The following is a 19,100-nucleotide window of genomic DNA, read 5'->3' as shown; positions in this document are numbered from 1 at the left end:
TGCCAAATGTTACCGGCAACGTGATCTTTCCCTTCGGCTTGCTCCTTCCCGGGTTGATTCCTTGAAATGTACCGGTCTCTTCGAGCTCGCTGTCAGGGATCTGGAGTTTCTGGAGCACCGCGGAGGAGATCAGGTTCAAGCCGGCCCCGCCGTCAACTAGCATCTTAGTGACCTTGAGGTTGCGGATTGTTGGTGAAACCAACATCGGCAAGCACCCGACCGCAGTTATGCGATCAGGGTGGTCCTCAATATCAAAGATGATAGGCGTGCTGGACCATTTCAGAGGCTTGCGTGACTCGACGGGTGGTTCTGCTGCATTAACTTCCCGCACCCACTGCTTGAGCTGACGGTGCGAGGTATGCAGAGAAGCACCACCGTCAACGCACAGGACCTCTGTGGCTTTCTGGAACTCCTGCTCATCAGTCTCCTCATCATCCATGTCTTCATCGTCGTCGTCATCTTCATCCTTGTCGCGGCCGCGAGGAGGTCTGTCTCCTTGCCGCTGCTTGGCCTTGCCGCGGCGTCCTCCTCGGCCGGGACGTTTCTTGCCGGATCCCCCAGCACCTTCCTGGGCCTTCTCCTTGTCGCGCCGCTCGTATTCAGCTTTCTGTTGCTCAACAAGCTGCTCGACTTTCCTGCAGCTCTGGAGATCATGGCCCTTGGTGCGGTGGATCTTGCAATACTGCTTGTTGGTGCCGTCCTGCTTGTCGGCGACCGCCACCTCCGCGGCAACCTCCTTGCCGGAGTCACCAGCTTTGGCTTCCTTGGCGCCACCACCGTTGCCGGACTGCTCAACAACTAGCACCTCTTTGCCTTTCCTCTTCCTGTTGTTCCGCCGCCGGTTTTTCCTTGCCGGGGCAGCATCTTCACTGTCAGATCCTCCCGCTCCTACATTCTCTCCGGGGAGTCTCCTCCCTTCCTCAGCACGTGCACACTTGTCGGCCAGTGCATATAACTCACTGACGTCCCTGATCTTGCACATCGCCATTTCCTCCCGCATCCTGCGGTTTCGCACGTTCTGATGGAACGCGCTGATCACCGCGGCAGGGTGGACGTCTGGGATGTTGTGCTGCACACTGCTGAATCTCTGAATGTACTTGCGCAGGGGCTCTCCTTCCTTCTGGGCGAGCAGATGAAGATCACTCTCCTGGCCATGAGGCTTGTGTCCGCCTGTGAAGGCGCCGACAAACTGATGGCACAGATCAGCCCAAGAGGATATGGAGTTGTCCGGCAAGTGCATGAGCCAGGATCTGACGTTGGGCTTGAGCACCAGCGGGAAGTAGTTGGCAAGGATCTTGTCATCCCGTCCCCCGGCAGCCTGCACCGCAATGGTGTAGATGCTGAGGAACTCCGACGGATGCGTCTTGCCGTCGTACTTCTCCGGTACGTCTGGCTTGAAGTTCTTCGTGCTGGGCCACTGGACTTGCCGCAGCTCACGAGTGAACGCAGGGCAACCTACCGCGTACGGCAGATCGCCTGGTTCCCCTGGCGCATGCATGTCAACAGAGGGCCCAGCGCGCTTGTCGGATTGACGTCGCGCTTCTCTTCGGCGCTCGATGCGAGTTCGAGCGTCTTCTTGTTGTCGATCATGAAGAACTTGGCGCTGATCGCGACGAGCTCGTGGATCCGACGATGCGGTGGAGTCGCTGTCGAGGTGGATCCGGCGAGTCGGCGATCTTGGCCTTCGGGGTGGTGATTGCATGGTAGTTGCACCTCCACCCGTTTCGTCGCCACCGGCTCGCGCCCGGCAACCCTGCCGCGGCGGCGACGCGCTCGGCCGCCGTGGAGTGTCGCCGTTGGCGTAGCCGATGAGACTCTGAATGGTGGCCCTCCATTCGTCGATCTTGTCCGACGTCGGAGGGTAATCTAGGAGAGTTGAGCTCGCGCCAAAGCTTCTGCTGGAGTGGTGGGTGGCAGTGGCGGACGGCGCGAGGAGCGGGACGTGCTCGGACTTCTAACTATGTTAGAAGGAGCAGTATCCCGTCCAGGCGACCGTGCCCCGCTCGTGCCAGCACGCTGGCGTGCATGCTGGTCTTGAGCGCCCCGAGATCCACCAGCTTGGTCTTGGCCTATCATGCGTATGGCACTGCAAGTGCCATGACGCTGTTGGTCTTGCGCCTCCTGAGAGTGGCGCGGAACATGTACAGTCGCCGAGGTTTGTGCAGCCTTGTCTTGGACCTGGCAGCATCATAAGCTTCCTCGTCGACGTCCATTCTTCCGCCGGCGTCCATTCCACCACCCGTTTGCTCCAACGGTGGCGGAAGTGACGTGGACGGAGCGGCTGCCGCCGAAGTCTTCTTCTTCGGTGGCATGTTGATGAAGGGAATGAAGATCTAGCTCGTGTGAACGCCGGATCAGGTTCACACAATCTCGACGCCCCCTACCTGGCGCGCCAAAGATGTCGGGGAAACTGATCCACGAACACCTATGGGGCCGGCGGACCGGGCCCCTTTCGGTTCGGCGGGGGGCGGAGATCGCACGAAGAGCAGATCGAGGCGAAGCACACGAGCAGTTTACCCAGCTTCGGAGCTCTCCGGAGAGATAACACTCCTACTGCTGCTTGTCTGGTTGTATTATGTTCTTGCTCGCGAGAGCTAAGTGTTTTCTGGCTTACGAATGAATCGAACCGAACCCCCTCTACGTTGCGCATGGGCCTCCTTTTATACGCTAAAGGGGTCACCGACAGGTGGCAACGCAGAGAAGGGTACAAATGTAAAAAGTGAGGTGGTTGGTACAGTTACTTGTACAGTGCACCCTACCTAACCCTGACGGCAGGGGACAAGGGCATTAAATGCCCGTCTGAGTCGCCCAAACAGTGCAGAAAAGGACCGTTAGGGGCGCCACCGTTCGCCACGATGGCGATCTTGTCAGCTTCGCATGCCACTGCGCACCGCTGGCTGCACAGCCTCCCGCCACGCGCGCCTGGGGAGGCCCCCAGAGCGACACGTTGGTGGATGCGCTGGAGCATGGGCACAGAGTGGCCGCCTGCCGCGGCAAGTGCCTTGCCGCTGTTGTTATCTTGTCGGGTCCGGAAGCTTGTCGCTCACCGGGCCTCGGGGTACCTTGGTTGGTCTTCCCAGCAAGCTCCTCTTGCCAGGGCCTTGTTGCCTTGCCGGAGCGCGTGGCGCGTCGCGGCAAGTTCCTTGGAGTGCCTTGGTTGGCCTTCCCGGCAAGCTCCTCTTGCTGGGGCCTTGTCTCTTGAGCTTAAATACTTTGTCCTTGAATGGTTCCAAGGGAACCACGGAGGATCTTGGCGTTCGCCCGGCAAGCCTTGCCGCGGGGTGCTGCAACTGCCCGTGCATAAGTTCGGGGTACTAGGGTACCCCTATTCTAGTACACCGACAACATCATATTGTAACTAACTCTTAGTCATGTTGCTTGCAAGGCTTCTTATGATGTGCATTACTGAGAGGGCCCAAAGATACCTCTCCGATACTCGGAGTGACAAATCCTAATCTCAATCTATGCCAACCCAACAAACACCTGCGGAGATACCCGTGGATCATCTTTATAATCACCCAATTACATTGTGACGTTTGATAGCACACAAGGCATTCCTGCGGTATCTGGGAGTTGCATAATCTCATAGTCAAAGGAATATGTATTTGACATGAAGAAAGCAATAGCAATAAAATTGAACGATCAATATGCTAAGCTAACGGATGGGTCATGTCCATCACATCATGCTCCTAATGATGTGATCCTGTTATCAAATGACAACTCATGTCCATTGTTAGGAAACCTTAACCATGTTTGATCAACGAGCTAGTCAAGTAGAGGCTAACTAGGGACTATGATAGAGGCGAAGGTGTCCCGATGTTTCGATGAGATATATATCGTTTTCTGTGGGAGTCGACTTTGACGATCCAACTACGAACGTGCGAAGGCGTCGCAGCTTAGCAATCGCTAAACCAACTTCCGAGGGTTGACCACGCCAGAGCACGATCAACCTGACCACGAGGGTCTATTTCCTGCGAGCAAACGAAGAACAAGCAAAAAACTGAGATTGCAATCTGGATATTGCGAATAAAATAGGAAAGCTTTATTAATGAAGGTGGGGTTCTGTGACGTCTTGGTCTGGTCTTTGGACACAAACGAAGTACGCGAAGTTGCATCTATGGAGAACTTTTAGTCTAAACAAAACCCAAAGTCTAAACGACGCCCTAAGGGCTGTATATATGGAGGAAGAGGGGGCGGGGGGATTTCGTGGCCCTTGGAGGAGGGGTCCGAAACCAACCCTAACTCTTGTTTCCCCACACATACAGACTCTAAAAACAGCCTATACTTAAGTATTTCGAAAATACATGGGCATGGCCCAATAATAACGTGAAGCAGCACTTAGAATAGCCTCTGGACGAAATTTATGAAGTGGCATCTTGGTGGCTTCAAAGTTCTGAAATCATCACTCCTTATGGTGGCTTCAAAGTTCTGAAATCATCACTTGGAACTCCATTCTTGATCCCCTTGCGCATGCCATCATCTCCATGCTTGGTCTTGCTCCAGTGTTCATCCCTCTTATTCATGCTAGGCCCTTCATTTGTAAGCAAAACAAATGTATCCAATTTAGGCAGCATCATATTCTCATGAACATTAAAGTCCTTACCAAGAAATGAAAGTACCTGATAATTTAATTGGCGTGCGCGAGCTCTAGTAATTGGTCCAGTATGTATAACAGCAGGGGTTGTCGGTGTAACAATGGTATTGATGTCCTCATCAGACTAAGTGTTTTGTCTATGTATTCACACATGTACTAAGGTTTCTGGTCAATAAAATTCTAGCGTGAATAGTAAACCTTTATCATGAATAAGGAAATATAAAATAACAACTTTATTATTGCCTCTAGGGCATATTTCCTTTAGTCTCCCACTTGCACTAGAGTCAGTAATCTAGTTCACATTGCCATGTGATACCAATAGTTCACATCGCCATGTTATTAACACCCATAGTTCACATCGCTATGTCACAAACACCCAAAGGGCCGAGGAGGTTTGAAGCAAGATGGCTCAGAGAAGCTAGTTTTTTTAGATTTGGTACAGGAGACGTGGGACAAGCTTGGCACTGACCCAAACGTCTTGGGAGTTTTCGAAAAACTAACAAGCATGCACTCGGTTTTCCATGGCTGGGTCAGCGAGTTCTGAAAAAACCAAAGAAAAGACTTAGAAAAGCACAACGGGAGCTAGAAGAAGTAATGGCGGGTCCAATGACAGATGAGAATGAAATTAAGAGGAAGGAGCTAGCTAAACTAGTAGAGTATCTACTAGAACTGGAAGAGATACAAATCATGCAACGCTCGCGAGTTGATTGGCTCCGTTTTGGAGATCAAAATACAACTTTCTTCCTCGCTTATGCAGCAGCAAGGCGTAAAAGGAATTATATTAAGAAACTAAAGGATGATAATGGTGACCTCATGGAAGGTACAAAAGAGTTGAATCCGCACATACAAGGTTATTTTGCTAATATTTTTATGTCCGAAGTGTAGCACACAGATCCTCCACTACTTCAAAGAGTGCAATGAAAGGTCACAGACCAAATGAACAGGACACTCCTGGCTCCGTTTTCTGCCGAGGACATGCGTAAGGCTGTATTTAGCATTGGTGATCTGAAGGCCCCTGGCCCAGATGGATTACATGCAATATTTTTTAAGAAGTATTGGCATGTCCTGGGTGGTGATATTACTTCCACTGTTCTAAATGCTATAAATTTGAAGGAGATTCCACCGGAATGGAATGACACATCTATAGTCTTGATCCCAAAGGTGGATTCTCCGGAGTTAATCACTCAGTATCGCCCTATAAGCGTGTGCAATGTTTTTTTACAAAATTATCTCGATGATGCTTGCCGCACGTCTTAAGAGGATTTTTCCTGATATAATTTCTCCCACCCAAAGTTCTTTTGTACCTGGCAGGATGATTGCTGATAATGTCCTCGTGGCCTATGAGTGTATTCATAAAATCAAGAACACAAAAATCATCAGGCAGGTTTGTGTGCAGTCAAGCTTGATATGCATAAAGCTTATGATAGGGTGGAATGGATTTTTCTAAGAAATATGATGTAGAAGATAGGCTTTGATAAAAATTGGATTGATCTTTTTATGATTTGTGTGAGTTCTGTCAGATACAAAGTTAGATACAATTCTCAACAAACTGATATGTTTACACCGTTTAGGGGTATTCGACAGGGTGATCCTTTATCACCTTACTTGTTCCTGATTTGTGCAGAAGGGCTTTCCAGCATGTTGCAGTATGAAGAAGAAGTTGGTGGCATTGATGGGATTAGAGTGTGCAGGAATGCACCGTCAGTTTCGCACCTTTTCTTTGCTGACGATTCTCTAGTTCTCATGAGAGCAGATATGATTAATGCAACTTCCTTACAGCAAGTGTTGGACACCTATTGTGAAAACTCGGGACAATCGGTAAGTTTGCCAAAATCCAGTAAATTTTTTAGCCCAAACACTAATGTTCAAACTAGAGATGAGATTTGTCAGCAGCTACACATCACCACCGAAGCACTTTTGATAAGTATTTAGGCCTGCCGGCCATGGTTGGGGCAAATAGGAGCTACTGCTTTAGACACTTCTGTCAGAAAATAAAGAAATTGTTGAAGGGAAGGATGGAAAAACAATTGTCTACGGGAGGGAAGGAAGTTTTATAAAAGGCAGTTGCTCAAGCCATTCCTGTCTATGCTATGTCTGTTTTCTGTTTACCAAAAGGAATATGCAAAGAAATCACAGATTTGATCGCTCAATTTTGGTGGGGAGATGATGAGGAGAATAAGAAACTACACTAGTTTTCTTGGTGGAAATTGTGTATTCCTAAATGTGATGGCGGTATGGATTTCAGGAATTTATATTCTTTTAACCTAGCATTACTAGCCAAGCAATGTTGGAGAATGATTATATATCCAGATTCTATTTGTGCTAGGATCCTAAAGGCAAAGTATTTCCCAAATTCTGATTTATTGCTAGCCGGCCCAAAAAAAGGGATCTTCTTTTACCTGGCAAAGTATTTTTGCCGCTACTGGCTACTTTTAAACGAGGATATATATGGTGAATTGGATCTGGTGAGAAGGTGAACATATGGAATGATCCATGGATACCATCGAGCAGTGACAGGAAAGTCTTGACTCCCCGGGGACATTCTCTGATAACAAAGGTGAGTGAACTTATAGATCCCAGTACGGGCAACTGGGATGATCAACTTCTGAAGGATAATTTTAATCTGGTGGATGTGGCGAGGATCCTGCAAATTCCTCTTAATTATCAAAATTTTGATGACTTTATTGCTTGGCACCCCACTGCTAATGGGATCTTCTCTGTGAGAACTGCGTACCATGAGGAATGGGCACATAAGTATAAAGGACAATCTGGGGCAAATTTCACGTCAACTAGTGTTATGCAACCAAAGATTTGGGATCAGTTATGGAAGCTGCTGGTACTGTGGAAAATTTAGATTTTTTGTTGCCGTGCTTTACGAGGTATTGTGCCTTTAAAATCAATTGTAGCAAATAAGCACATCCCGGTTAGCGATGAATGTCCAATTTGCCGTAAAGGACCAGAAGATATGTGACACCTCTTATTCCAATGTAACTTGGCGAAGAGTCTCTGGGTGGGGTTTGGACTACTTGATCGCATAAACTTTGCTTTGCAGATTGACAGATCCGAATCAGCGGTTCTTGAATTTCTATTGTTAGAGCCAGACTCACCACTGGAGATCATGCAAACTATAAACTCTAAGGAGATTATTGTAGCTGGATCCTGGTGCCTTTGGTGGCTGCGGCATCAACATACTCATCATGATTCATGTCCTCCCCCATTTCGATGGACTAGCTCGGTCCTAGCGATCATCAGAAATTATTTGAAATCAACAAAGAAAGAAGTAGTAACAGAACATAAGTGGATGAGACCCCAACCAAACTTTATTAAGCTGAATGTAGATGGATGCTTCCATGCAGATGTATGTGCTGGCGCCATGGGAGCTATTTTGTGTGATGAGAAGGGAGGTTCATAGCTGCACATTGTGCTCTAGTAACATGAGAAGGGCTCATCGTAGCTTCTTCATAGTTCGTAGGTTCGTCATGGTCTAGTAACATGACTTCCAAAACAGGATTACCATACCACTCTGGTGCAGATTGTGCTCTGGTTGAACTACAAGGTTCAGTAGTAACTTGATCCGAAGATTTATGATCATTATCATTAGCTTCCTCTCTAGTTGGTGTAGGCATCACAGGAACTATTTTCTCTAATGAGCTATCTTCCAATTCGAGAGAAGGTACAATTACCTCATCAAGTTCTCCTTTCCTCCCACTCACTTCTTTCGAGAGAAACTTCTTCTCTAGAAAGGTTCCATTCTTGGCAACAAAAATCTTGCCTTCGGATCTATGCTAGAAGGTGTACCCAATTGTTTCCTTAGGGTATCCTATGAAGATGCACTTCTCCGATTTGGGTTCGAGCTTATCGGGCTGAAGCCTTTTGACATAAGTGTCGCAAACCCAAACTTTAAGAAACGATAGCTTAGGTTTCTTGCCAAACCATAGTTTATATGGTGTCGTCTCAACAGATTTAGATGGTGCCCTATTTAACGTGAATGCAGTTGTCTCTAATGCATAACCCCAAAACGATAGTGTTAAAACGGTAAGAGACATCATAGATCGCACCATATCTAATAAAGTATAGTTACGACCTTCGGACACACCATTTTGTTGTGGAGCTCCAAGTGGCGTGAGTTGTGAAACTATTCCACATTCTTTTATATGAAGGCCAAAATCGTAATTCAAATATTCGCCTCCACGATCAGATTGTAGAAACTTTATTTTCTTGTTGCGATGATTATCCACTTCACTCTAAAATTCTTTGAACTTTTCAAATGTTTCAGACTTGTGTTTCATTAAGTAGATATACCCATATATGCTCAAATCATCTGTGAAGGTCAGAAAATAATGATACCCACCGCAAGCCTCAACACTCATCGGACCACATACATCGGTATGTATTATTTCCATTAAGTCATTAGCTCTCTCCGTTGTTCTGGAGAACGGAGTTTTAGTCATCTTGCCAGTGAGGCATGGTTCGCAAGTATCAAGTGATTCCAAAAGCCAAATTACATGGAGTTTCTTCATGTGCTTTACACCAATATGACCTAAACGACAATGCCACAAATATGTTGCACTATCATTATCAACTTTGCATCTTTTGACATCAATATTATGAATATGTGTATCACTACGATCGAGATTGAATAAACCATTTACATTGGGTGTATGACCATGGAAGGTTTTATTCATGAAAACAGAATAAAAAGTATTCTCTTACTTAACTGAATAACCATATTGCAATAAGCATGATCCAGTCATATTCATGCTCAACGCAAACACCAAATAACATTTATTTAGGTTCAACACTAGTCCCGAAGGTAGAAGGAGTGTGCGATGGTGATCTTATCAACCTTGGAATCACTTCCAACACACATCGTCACCTCGCCCTTAACTAGTCTCTGTTCATTCTGCAACCCCTATTTCGAGTTACTAATCTTAGCAAGTGAACTAGTATCAAATACCCAGGGGCTACTACGAACACTTGTAAGGTACACATCAATAATCTGTATATAAAATATACCTTTGTTCACTTTACCATCCTTCTTATCTGCTAAATGTTTGGGGCAGTTCTAGTTCTAGTTACCATTTCCTTCGCAGTAGAGGCACTCGCTTTCAGGCTTGGGTCCAGCTTTGTGCTTCTTCATGGGAGCAGCAACTTGCTTGCCATTCTTCTTGAAGTTCCCTCTCTTTCCCTTGCCCTTTTTCTTGAAACTAGTGGTCTTGTTAACCACCAACACTTGATGTTCTTTCTTGATTTCTACCTTCGCTGGTTTCAGCATCGCGAAGAGCATGGGAATCATTTTTGTCATCCCGTTGCATATTATAGTTCATCACAAAGTTCTAGTAAGTTGGTCATAGTGACTAGAGAACTCTGTCAATCACTATCATATCTGGAAGATTAACCCTCACTTGATTCGAGCTATTGTAGTACCCATACATTCTAAGTTCATGCTCTCTGGCTGAGCTATTCTCCTCCGTCTTGTAGGCAAAGTATTTGTCAGAGGTCTCACACCTCTCGACATGGGCATGAATATGAAATACAAATTTTCAGTTCTTGGAACGTCTCATATGATCAGTGGCATTCAAAAAGTTTTTGAAGTCCCGGTTCTAAGCCGTAAAACATGGAGCACTAAACTATCAAGTAGTCATCATATCGAGATTGCAAAACGTTCATAACGTCAGCATCTACCCCTACAATAGGTTTGTCACCTAGTGGTGCATCAAGGACATAATTCTACTGTGCAGCAATGAGGATAATCCTCATATCACGGATCCAGTCCACATCATTGCTACTATCATCTTTCAACTTAGTTTTCTCTAGGAACATATCAAAAATACAAGGGAGCTACTTCGCTAGCTATTGATCTACAACATAGATATGCAAATAATATCAGGACTAAGTTCATGATAAATTAAGTTCGATTAATAAAATTACTTAAGAACTCCCACTTAGATAGACATCCCTCGAGTCATCTAAATGATACGTGATCCAAATCAACTAAACCATGTCCGATCATCACGTGATATGGAGTAGTCATCAATGGTGAACATCTCTATGTTAATCATATCTACTATATCATTCACATTCGACCTTTCTGTCTCCAGTGTTCCGAGGCCATATATGTACATGCCTGGCTTGTCAAGTTTAACCCGAGTATTCTACATGTGCAAAACTGTCTTACACCCCTTGTATGTGAATGTAGAGTCTATGACACCCGATCATCATGTGGTGTGTCAACATGACGAACTGCCGCAACGATGCATACTCGGGGAGAACACTTATACCTTGAAATTTGGGTGAGTGATCATCTTATAATGCTACGTACTAAGTAAAATGAGATGCATAAAAGATAAACATCACATGCAATCAAAATATGTGACATGATATGGTCATGCTTTTGATCTCCATCTCCAAAGCATCGTCATGATCTCCATCGTCACTGGCTTGACACCTTGATCTCCATTGTAGCGTCGTGGTCGTCTCGCCAACTATTGATTCTACAACTATCGTTATCGCATAGTGATAAAGTAAAGGAATTACATGGCGTTTGCATTTGATACAATAAAGAGACAACCATAAGGCTCCTTCCGGTTGCTAGTAACTTTTACAAAACATGATCATCTCATACAATAACGTATATCACAACATCTCTTGACCATATCACATCACAGCATGCCCTGCAAAAACAAGTTAGATGTCCTCTACTTTGTTGTTGTAAGTTTTACGTGGCTGCTACAGGCTTGTAGCAAGAACCATTCTTACCTACGCATCAAAACCACAATGGTGATTTATCAAGTTTGATGTTTTAACCTTCAACAAGGACCGGCAGCAGTCAAATTTGATTTAGCTAAAGTTGGAAAAACAGACACCCGCCAGCCTCCTTTATGCAAAACTACTTGCATGTCTATCGGTGGAACCGGTCTCATGAACGTGGTCATGTAAGATAGGTCTGGGCCACTTCATCCAACAATACCGTTGAATCAAAATAAGACATTGGTGGTAAGCAGTATGACGATCACCGCCCTCAACTCTTTGTGTTCTACTCGTGCATATCATCTACGCATAGACTTGGCTCGGATACCACTGTTGGGAAACGTAGCATGCAATTTCAAAAAAAATCCTACGCTTACACAAGATCTATCTAGGAGAAGCATATCATTGAGAGGGGAAGAGTGTGTTTACGTACCCTCGTAGACCGAAAGCGGAAGCGCTTGGCAACGCGGTTGATGTAGTCGAACTTCTTCTTGTTCCGACCGATCAAGTACCGAACGTACCGCACCTCCGAGTTCTGCACATGTTCAGCTCAATGATTTCCCTCGAACTCTTGATCCAGCAAAGTGTCGAGGAAGTAGATTAGTTCCATTAGCACGACGGTGTGGTGACGGTGATGGTGAAGTGATCCGTGCAGGGCTTCACCTAAGCACTACGAAGATATGATCGGAGGCGTGTAAACTGTGGAGGGGGCCCTGCACACGGCTAACAATTGTTGGTGCGTGTTCTAGGCACCCCCTCCCCACATATAAATAGGTGGGAGGGGGAGGGGAGTAGCCATGGGGCGCCCAAGTAGGAGGAATCCTACTTGGGGCCTAATCCAATTCGCCCCACTACCATATGTTCCGAAGGGGGAAGGAAGGAGGAGGGAGGACGGAAGGAAGGGGGATGCCAAATCTCTCCCCTTCCTTCTCTCTTCCCCTATTTCCTTCTCCTCTGGTGTGGCCGATGTGGGGGGCACAGAAGCCCCTGCTGGCTATTGTGTATCCCCTCTTGGCCCATTAGGCCCGTATCTTTTGCCGGGGGTGCCCGCAACCCCTTCCCATGACCCGATATGTACCCGGTACCCTCTGGAACACTTCTGGTGTCCGAATACTATCCTCCTATATATCAATCTTTACCTCTCAACCATTTCGAGACTCCTCGTCATGTCCGTGATCTCATTTGGGACTCCGAGCAACATTCACTCACCAAATCACATAACTCATATAATACAAAATCGGCATCGAACGTTAAGCGTGTGGACCCTACGGGTTCGAGAACTATGTAGACATGACCGAGACACCTCTCCGGTCAATAACCAATAGCAGAACCTGGATGCTCATATTGGCTCCTACATATTCTGCGAAGATCCTTATCGGTCGAACCGTTATGACAACATACGTTATTCCCTTTGTATATCTGTATGTTACTTGCCCGAGATTCGATCACCCGTATCTTCATACCTAGTTCAATATCGTTAGCGGCAAGTCTCTTTACTCGTTCTGTAATACATCAGCTTGTAACTAACTCATTAGTCACTTTGCTTGCAAGGCTTCTTATGATGTGCATTACTGAGAGGGCCCAGAGATACTTCTCTGATATTTGGAGTGACAAATGCTAATCGCGATCTATGACAACCCAACAAACACCTTCGGAGATACCTGTAGAGCACCTTTAGAATCACCCAGTTATGTTGTGACGTTTGATAGCACACAAGGTATTCCTCTAGTATCCGGGAAGATGTCGGGTGGAACCCTAATCGGCCGATCTTTCACGAAAGGAGCGGATCCCGCGATGAACACGAAGAACATGAGGAGGGAAACGAGGGAAAACATGAGAGAAACACGAGAGAAACACTAAACCAAACAAGAAATAGTCACACATGTGCTAGATCCTTGAGTACATAAGAGATCACATGATCCACAGACAACTAAGGACAATACAAAGGTAGCCGGTCTTCTCCGTGAGGAGGTCTTGAGGTCTTTTCCGCAAGGAGGTCTTGAATCCAAAGGGATCTTCTCCAAAGAGGGGCCGCGGTCTCTCTCATGGAGTAGATCCGATGTGGATGAGCAATGCTCTATCTCTAAATATGAGATAAACCAATGCTAACCCTAGAAGAGGAACGAGGAGGAGTATATATAGTCTAGGGAGTTAAAGGGGTACACGGTCCTCGGCCCTTCACTATGCACAAACAGGGGAGGCCGGACATTCGGGCGGTCGGTCCGAATGTTCAGGCTTTCACGTGGGGCTGGATGTCCGGGCTGGAGCGGTTGGCTTGTTGCTCTCGGCTTCGGAGGGGTCTGGATTTCCGGGCTGGAGGCCGGATATCCGGGAGCTCGGGAAGGGCCGGATATCTGGGATGGCTGGGCCGGATGTCCGGGGCCTATATGCGCTTGGAGGTTGAGCAGCTGTAGTGGACGACGCCCCAGGGGCAGGATGTCCGGGGTCACGGCCGGATGTCCGGGGCCTGGGAGGTGTTCTTGTCACCTTCCGTTGATTCTCTTGATCCGTGAACTTGGGGACTTGTCCCTCTTCACATGCATCTTCGGGAGGGTCCTCTTGGTACCTAATCATGCACAACGTCTCGGACTTAGGTAGTAGCCATGTCTCAAGAGGATCATATGTAATATCACTAAGGAGAGAAGTCACCTCGGTCTCGAGAGCTTTAGCTCTAGCTCGAGTCATGGGTCCTCTTGGCGCTTCGTGAGATGATTGTAGGTCCATGGGGATGACCGTAGGATGCTCCGCATCCCGGGAGTTGCATAATCTCATAGTCGAAGGAATATGTATTTGACATGAAGAAAGCAATAGCAATAAAACTGAACGATCAATATGCTAAGCTAACGGATGGGTCATGTCCATCACATCATTGTCCTAATGATGTGCTCCTGTTATCAAATGACAACTCATGTCCATGGTTAGGAAACCTTAACCATCTTTGATCAACGAGCTAGTCAAGTAGAGGCTCACTAGGGACTCAGTGTTTTGTCTATGTGTTCACACATGTATTAAGGTTTTCAGTCAATACAATTCTAGCATGAATAATAAACCTTTATCATGAATAAGGAAATATAAAATAACAACTTTATTATTGCCCCTAGGGCATATTTCCTTCATTTAATTGGACATAACATGGATTCATAGCTTTGAATAGCATTTGTACAGTAAAACGGGACAAGACTCTCTCTTTGTGTGTTGCGAATAGTTTATCTTTTTCTTTTTTCGTTGAGGGAAGTGTGAATTGATTTGGTACATACAATATTACATGTTAGGCTTGTCCCTAAAATTCAACCCGCACCTTGTTATCCCGAAAATTCAGATATCGTGCTCCCATAACTCGTGACTTCACAACCCTCGCCTTGCTATCCCGAAATTACAATGCACACGAAACTCCCTCCAGCTGCCAAATCCTGACATGCGAAATTACCCCTCTAACCCTGAGCCGAAAGGGCCTCTAGTTCAAATGGGAGGGGGTACTTTTGTAACACACCCTACATTTTGGACAAGCGCGTCCCTAAGTCATGGTTCCCGCCTCCCATCACCTCCTTTTCGCCATTCGACATCCCAGGCCACCATAACCTCTCTGCTCTAGCCGTGAAACCCCACCCTCCTCCATCTGCCACCCCACCGCTGCCCAGCCAGAGCCTCTTCCCCGATGATGTCATCCACCGCAATAGCTCAACGTCCCTCATCCACCACCCGGATGAGGATCCCTCGTCGATCTCGTCGTCCCGCCGGTTTAGCCGACCCATCCTCCACCTCCAAGGAGTTGTTCCGACAATCGCCTCGTCTATCGCGGCTGATCCATCTCCACAGTGCCGCCTTAACCTACTCCACCTGAACAACAGCATCCTGACCAACTCCTCGGATGAAGCTGAGGCCAACTCGGCGCCACCAAAGAGGTTGTGCACTCATCCCATCGCGCCTTCTCCTTAACTCCACCTCCTGGAGTCGACGGTGCTCCATCCCGCTCCCCCATGGCGCGGCTACCTCAATGTCGGCGCCACCAGGGACAGCTCCATGGTGGCTCTCCCCCAGTGTGAGGCTCCCTCGATTGCTGTGTGCATACCAGCCGGATCTGCTGTTGCTACACCGGCTCTCGCTCGCACTATTGTTGCTACTCTGGCTCTCGCTCGCTTGGCTGCTGCTGTAGTTGCTCCATCTCTCGCGCGGTCGCGCTGCTCCTCTACTCTTCCCCTTGCTCGTGCTGCTTCCCCGCTCTTGCTCCCGCTCATGCTGATGATGCTAGTACACGGGCTGCTGCAGCTACATGAGTTGCTTCTCTGGCTCTAGTTCGTGCTGCTCCTCTAGGCACTACTGCTCTGGTTGCTATCTGCTACTGGGTTCCCTGTTGATCGCCTGCTGATTTAGATCACCTTTTCTCTACTAATAGTGCTCGAGCGGCCTAAACTACATGTGAAGTGCCTCTCTGCTACCATGCATTCAGTTTCGACAGTAACATTCTGATTCCACAGTAAATTGCAGTTTCTGCAGTTAAGTTCTAAGTCAACAGCTTTTATCTCATCTGTTGTAGTCAGGTGTTTTTTGGTGATGTAAATTTTACATCTATCACTTTTTGGCAATGTATTTTACATCATCTTTTGGAGATGCTATTAGAATCCCACTTTAGATTAACGCTGTCTGTCTTATACTACTAAAGCCTCGACGTCTTGTGGCTCGCCAGAGCTGCTACAACGACGGAACCATCCATCACAACAGAGCAGTACCCTGGACGCCGTCTACAGATGCATCTGATCTTCCTCCACACCTCCAGCGCATCACTTATTACTCTACATTCATGTCAATCCATTAGGGCTATTTTGGTTCAAAGGAAAAAGTGAAGCAAAAACATAGTAATAGGAAATTTTCCTATGGCACTCTACTATTCAATTATTCGTGCATTTCCTTCAAAGGATTGGAGCAAAACATCCACCTAGACCTACTTTTCAAAATCCTACGCATGAAAATAAGACTAAGTGCACTAGTGGCAGAATAACAGTCTAACTGTAGACACTTTCATATGGTTTCACTTTAATTTGGCCATGTTTCATTGCATTCATCTGTTCTTCCAATTCCTGTAACCAAACACCCAAGTTGACAGAAATCCTGTGTTAACAAATGCTCTGCTCCCCACGTGCATTCATATCCTATTCTGGTGTTTTCCCTATCCCTGCGTTTTTAGAATCACGCAAGCCAAAGGAGCCCTTACAGAATTACTTCAATTACAGATAGGTGTCAAAGAAAACTTTGTGTAGTTTGTCCTGCTCCTGCCACGACGTCATCTGATGTAGGGTAGGAACCCTATATGGTCGATCTTTCACGAAAGGAGCAGATCCCCCGAAGAACACGAAGACCACGAGGGAGAAAACAAGGGGAATCATGAGAGAAACACTAAAACCAACAAGTATGATCACACATGCGCTAGATCCATTAACACAAAGGAAGATACAAGATACACGATCAACTAGGGACGATACAAAGGTAGCTGGTCTACTCCGATAGGAGGTCTCAAGGTTCTTCCCATAAAGGGGTCTTAATCCGCTTGGGGGATCTTCTCGTAGGAGGCGCAATCTTCGAGGAGAAGGTAACCACGTGGATGAGCAAAGCTCTCACATGAAATATGAGCTAATCCTTTGCTAACACTAGCTAGGATGAATAGGAGGTCTATTTATAGTCTTAGTGCAGTTGGGGGCGAAAGGAGGGGGTACATGGGCTGCGGCCCCGAAACTGGACATAGCCAGGTACCAGACGTTCGCTGGGGACTGGTCGTCCGGTGGCTCAAGGGAGTCTGGATGTCTGGTGGCTTCCAAACATCCGTTGGATCTGTTCTGTGATTGGGGCGCCGGACGTCCGGTCTCTTCGGTCTTCTGCTGATATTGGCTCGGGTGCAGTGGCGCCGGTTGTCCGGTCCGGGCAGGACGTTCGCTCGCTGGGGCTCGGCTGGGCTTCAGGCGCCAGACGTCCGGTCCCGACCGGTCGTCCGGTGGGTGGGACTTTTCCTGCAGCTCTCCTTCTTCTCCGTCTTCACCTCCATCTTCCTTAGCTTCTCCATGATACCTGAGCATGCACAATGTGTCCATATGAGGTAGTAGCCATGTCTCGTGTGCATCGAAGTGGAATTGTGAGAGGAGGGATGTCACCTCGGTTTCGAGAGCTCTTGCACGTGCTCGTGTCATGGGTCCAAGTGGTGTCATAGGAGATGTAGTTGGGTCCATAGGGATGACCTTGGGATGCTCCGCATCATAGTCCACCTCACTTGAGTTGCTCCATCTACAAAAGCATCCACCATACCAGACATCATGACTCATGACCATCTTTCGCCACCTCAGATCTCCTTCCCTGCTGCCGACACCCACCATAACTACATCACTATCATCGACTCTGCACATGAACCTAAGGAGTACACAGGTCCACAAGAGAGGTCGCACTCTTTTGTTTATGCTTATGTTATGCATTGCTTAATTCAAACTTGAGTTTTAAAATTGGGACAACTGCATTTTTACCCCTAGTTGGTTCCTACCCACGGGTTTTGCCCTTACTTTTCGAGCTCGCTCAATTTTGCCCTTACTTTTTCCGTCGTGGTCCCTAGAATGCCCTTTGACTGTTTGACCAAAATTTTATTCATACGAACTCAGAAAAATGCAAATAAGATATGGGGATGTTCAGAAAACATCACCTACATTTGCATGTAATTTTTATTCATGAAAAAAATATTGTTTATACCTTTTTATTTTTAATAATGTTAATCACATTAATTACCTCAGGTAGTTTAAAGGGTGCTTTTGTCCTGAGTGCAAATGATATGCACATAAAGGTAATGTTTATCTGAACATTTTGATATCTTATTTGCATTTTTCTGAGTTCATATGTATTAGTTATGAATTTTCAAAGTTTTGGTCAAACGGTCAAAGGGCAGTCGAGGGACCTCGATGCAAAAAGTAAGGGCAAAACTGAGCAAGCTCGAAAAGTAAGGGCAAAACCCATGGGTAGGAACCAACTAGGGGCAAGAATGCATTGTCCCTTTAAAATTACATGTGGGGCACATATCGAGGCACCAATGAATAGTATCTTTGTCTATTATCTGGTTCACCTAGGGTATGCCTATGTTGTTCACCTTGGGTGGGAAAAAATAGTAAAGCAATCATCATTTTTCTTTTTATTAAATTAATGCTATCATCAGCCTACTATCATTATTTTTGGAACCATCCACTGGTTGTTACCATCACTCTAGATTTCTGCAAGCTCTCCTTACATAATCTCACTATATTTTTCGTATGCAGGTCAGATATTGTACACACTCATTCTAAACATATAGAGAAAAAGAGAAGAGTTTTGCGTGGCAATACAATGTCACGCGGACATCGCTCCATGGTGGGTTCAATGGCAACCCCCCCCCTCCAGATTGTAATCTAGAGGAAGATATCTGTTCTGAGGCAGATTTAGACGCAGCTGACTACTGCTATTTACCCCCCGAGGTGTTTGCTCTAACTTGGCATGATGATGTTGGTCATATCATGCATATGTTGCCTTGCGGTGCCTACTTTCGACATCATATATGTCATCTGCATAGTTTAGACATGTTCTGTAAGGCCACCTGTTTAGTTTCTATATCATATATGTGAATTATGCAATCTCATCTCATTTAGCCAGCCAAAATATATGTGAAATATGCAATGCCATCATGTTTAACCAGGCATCATATATTTGAATGTATCTTGACAATCCTTTTGTTCATTACATGTACATTTGCCGAAAA

The sequence above is a fragment of the Triticum aestivum genome, chromosome 4A (genome assembly GCF_018294505.1).
Source record: "Triticum aestivum cultivar Chinese Spring chromosome 4A, IWGSC CS RefSeq v2.1, whole genome shotgun sequence".
In the NCBI taxonomy this organism is placed as follows: Eukaryota; Viridiplantae; Streptophyta; class Magnoliopsida; order Poales; family Poaceae; genus Triticum; species Triticum aestivum.
The sequence above is the reverse complement of the archived record's forward strand: the minus strand, read 5'-3'. Positions refer to the sequence as shown.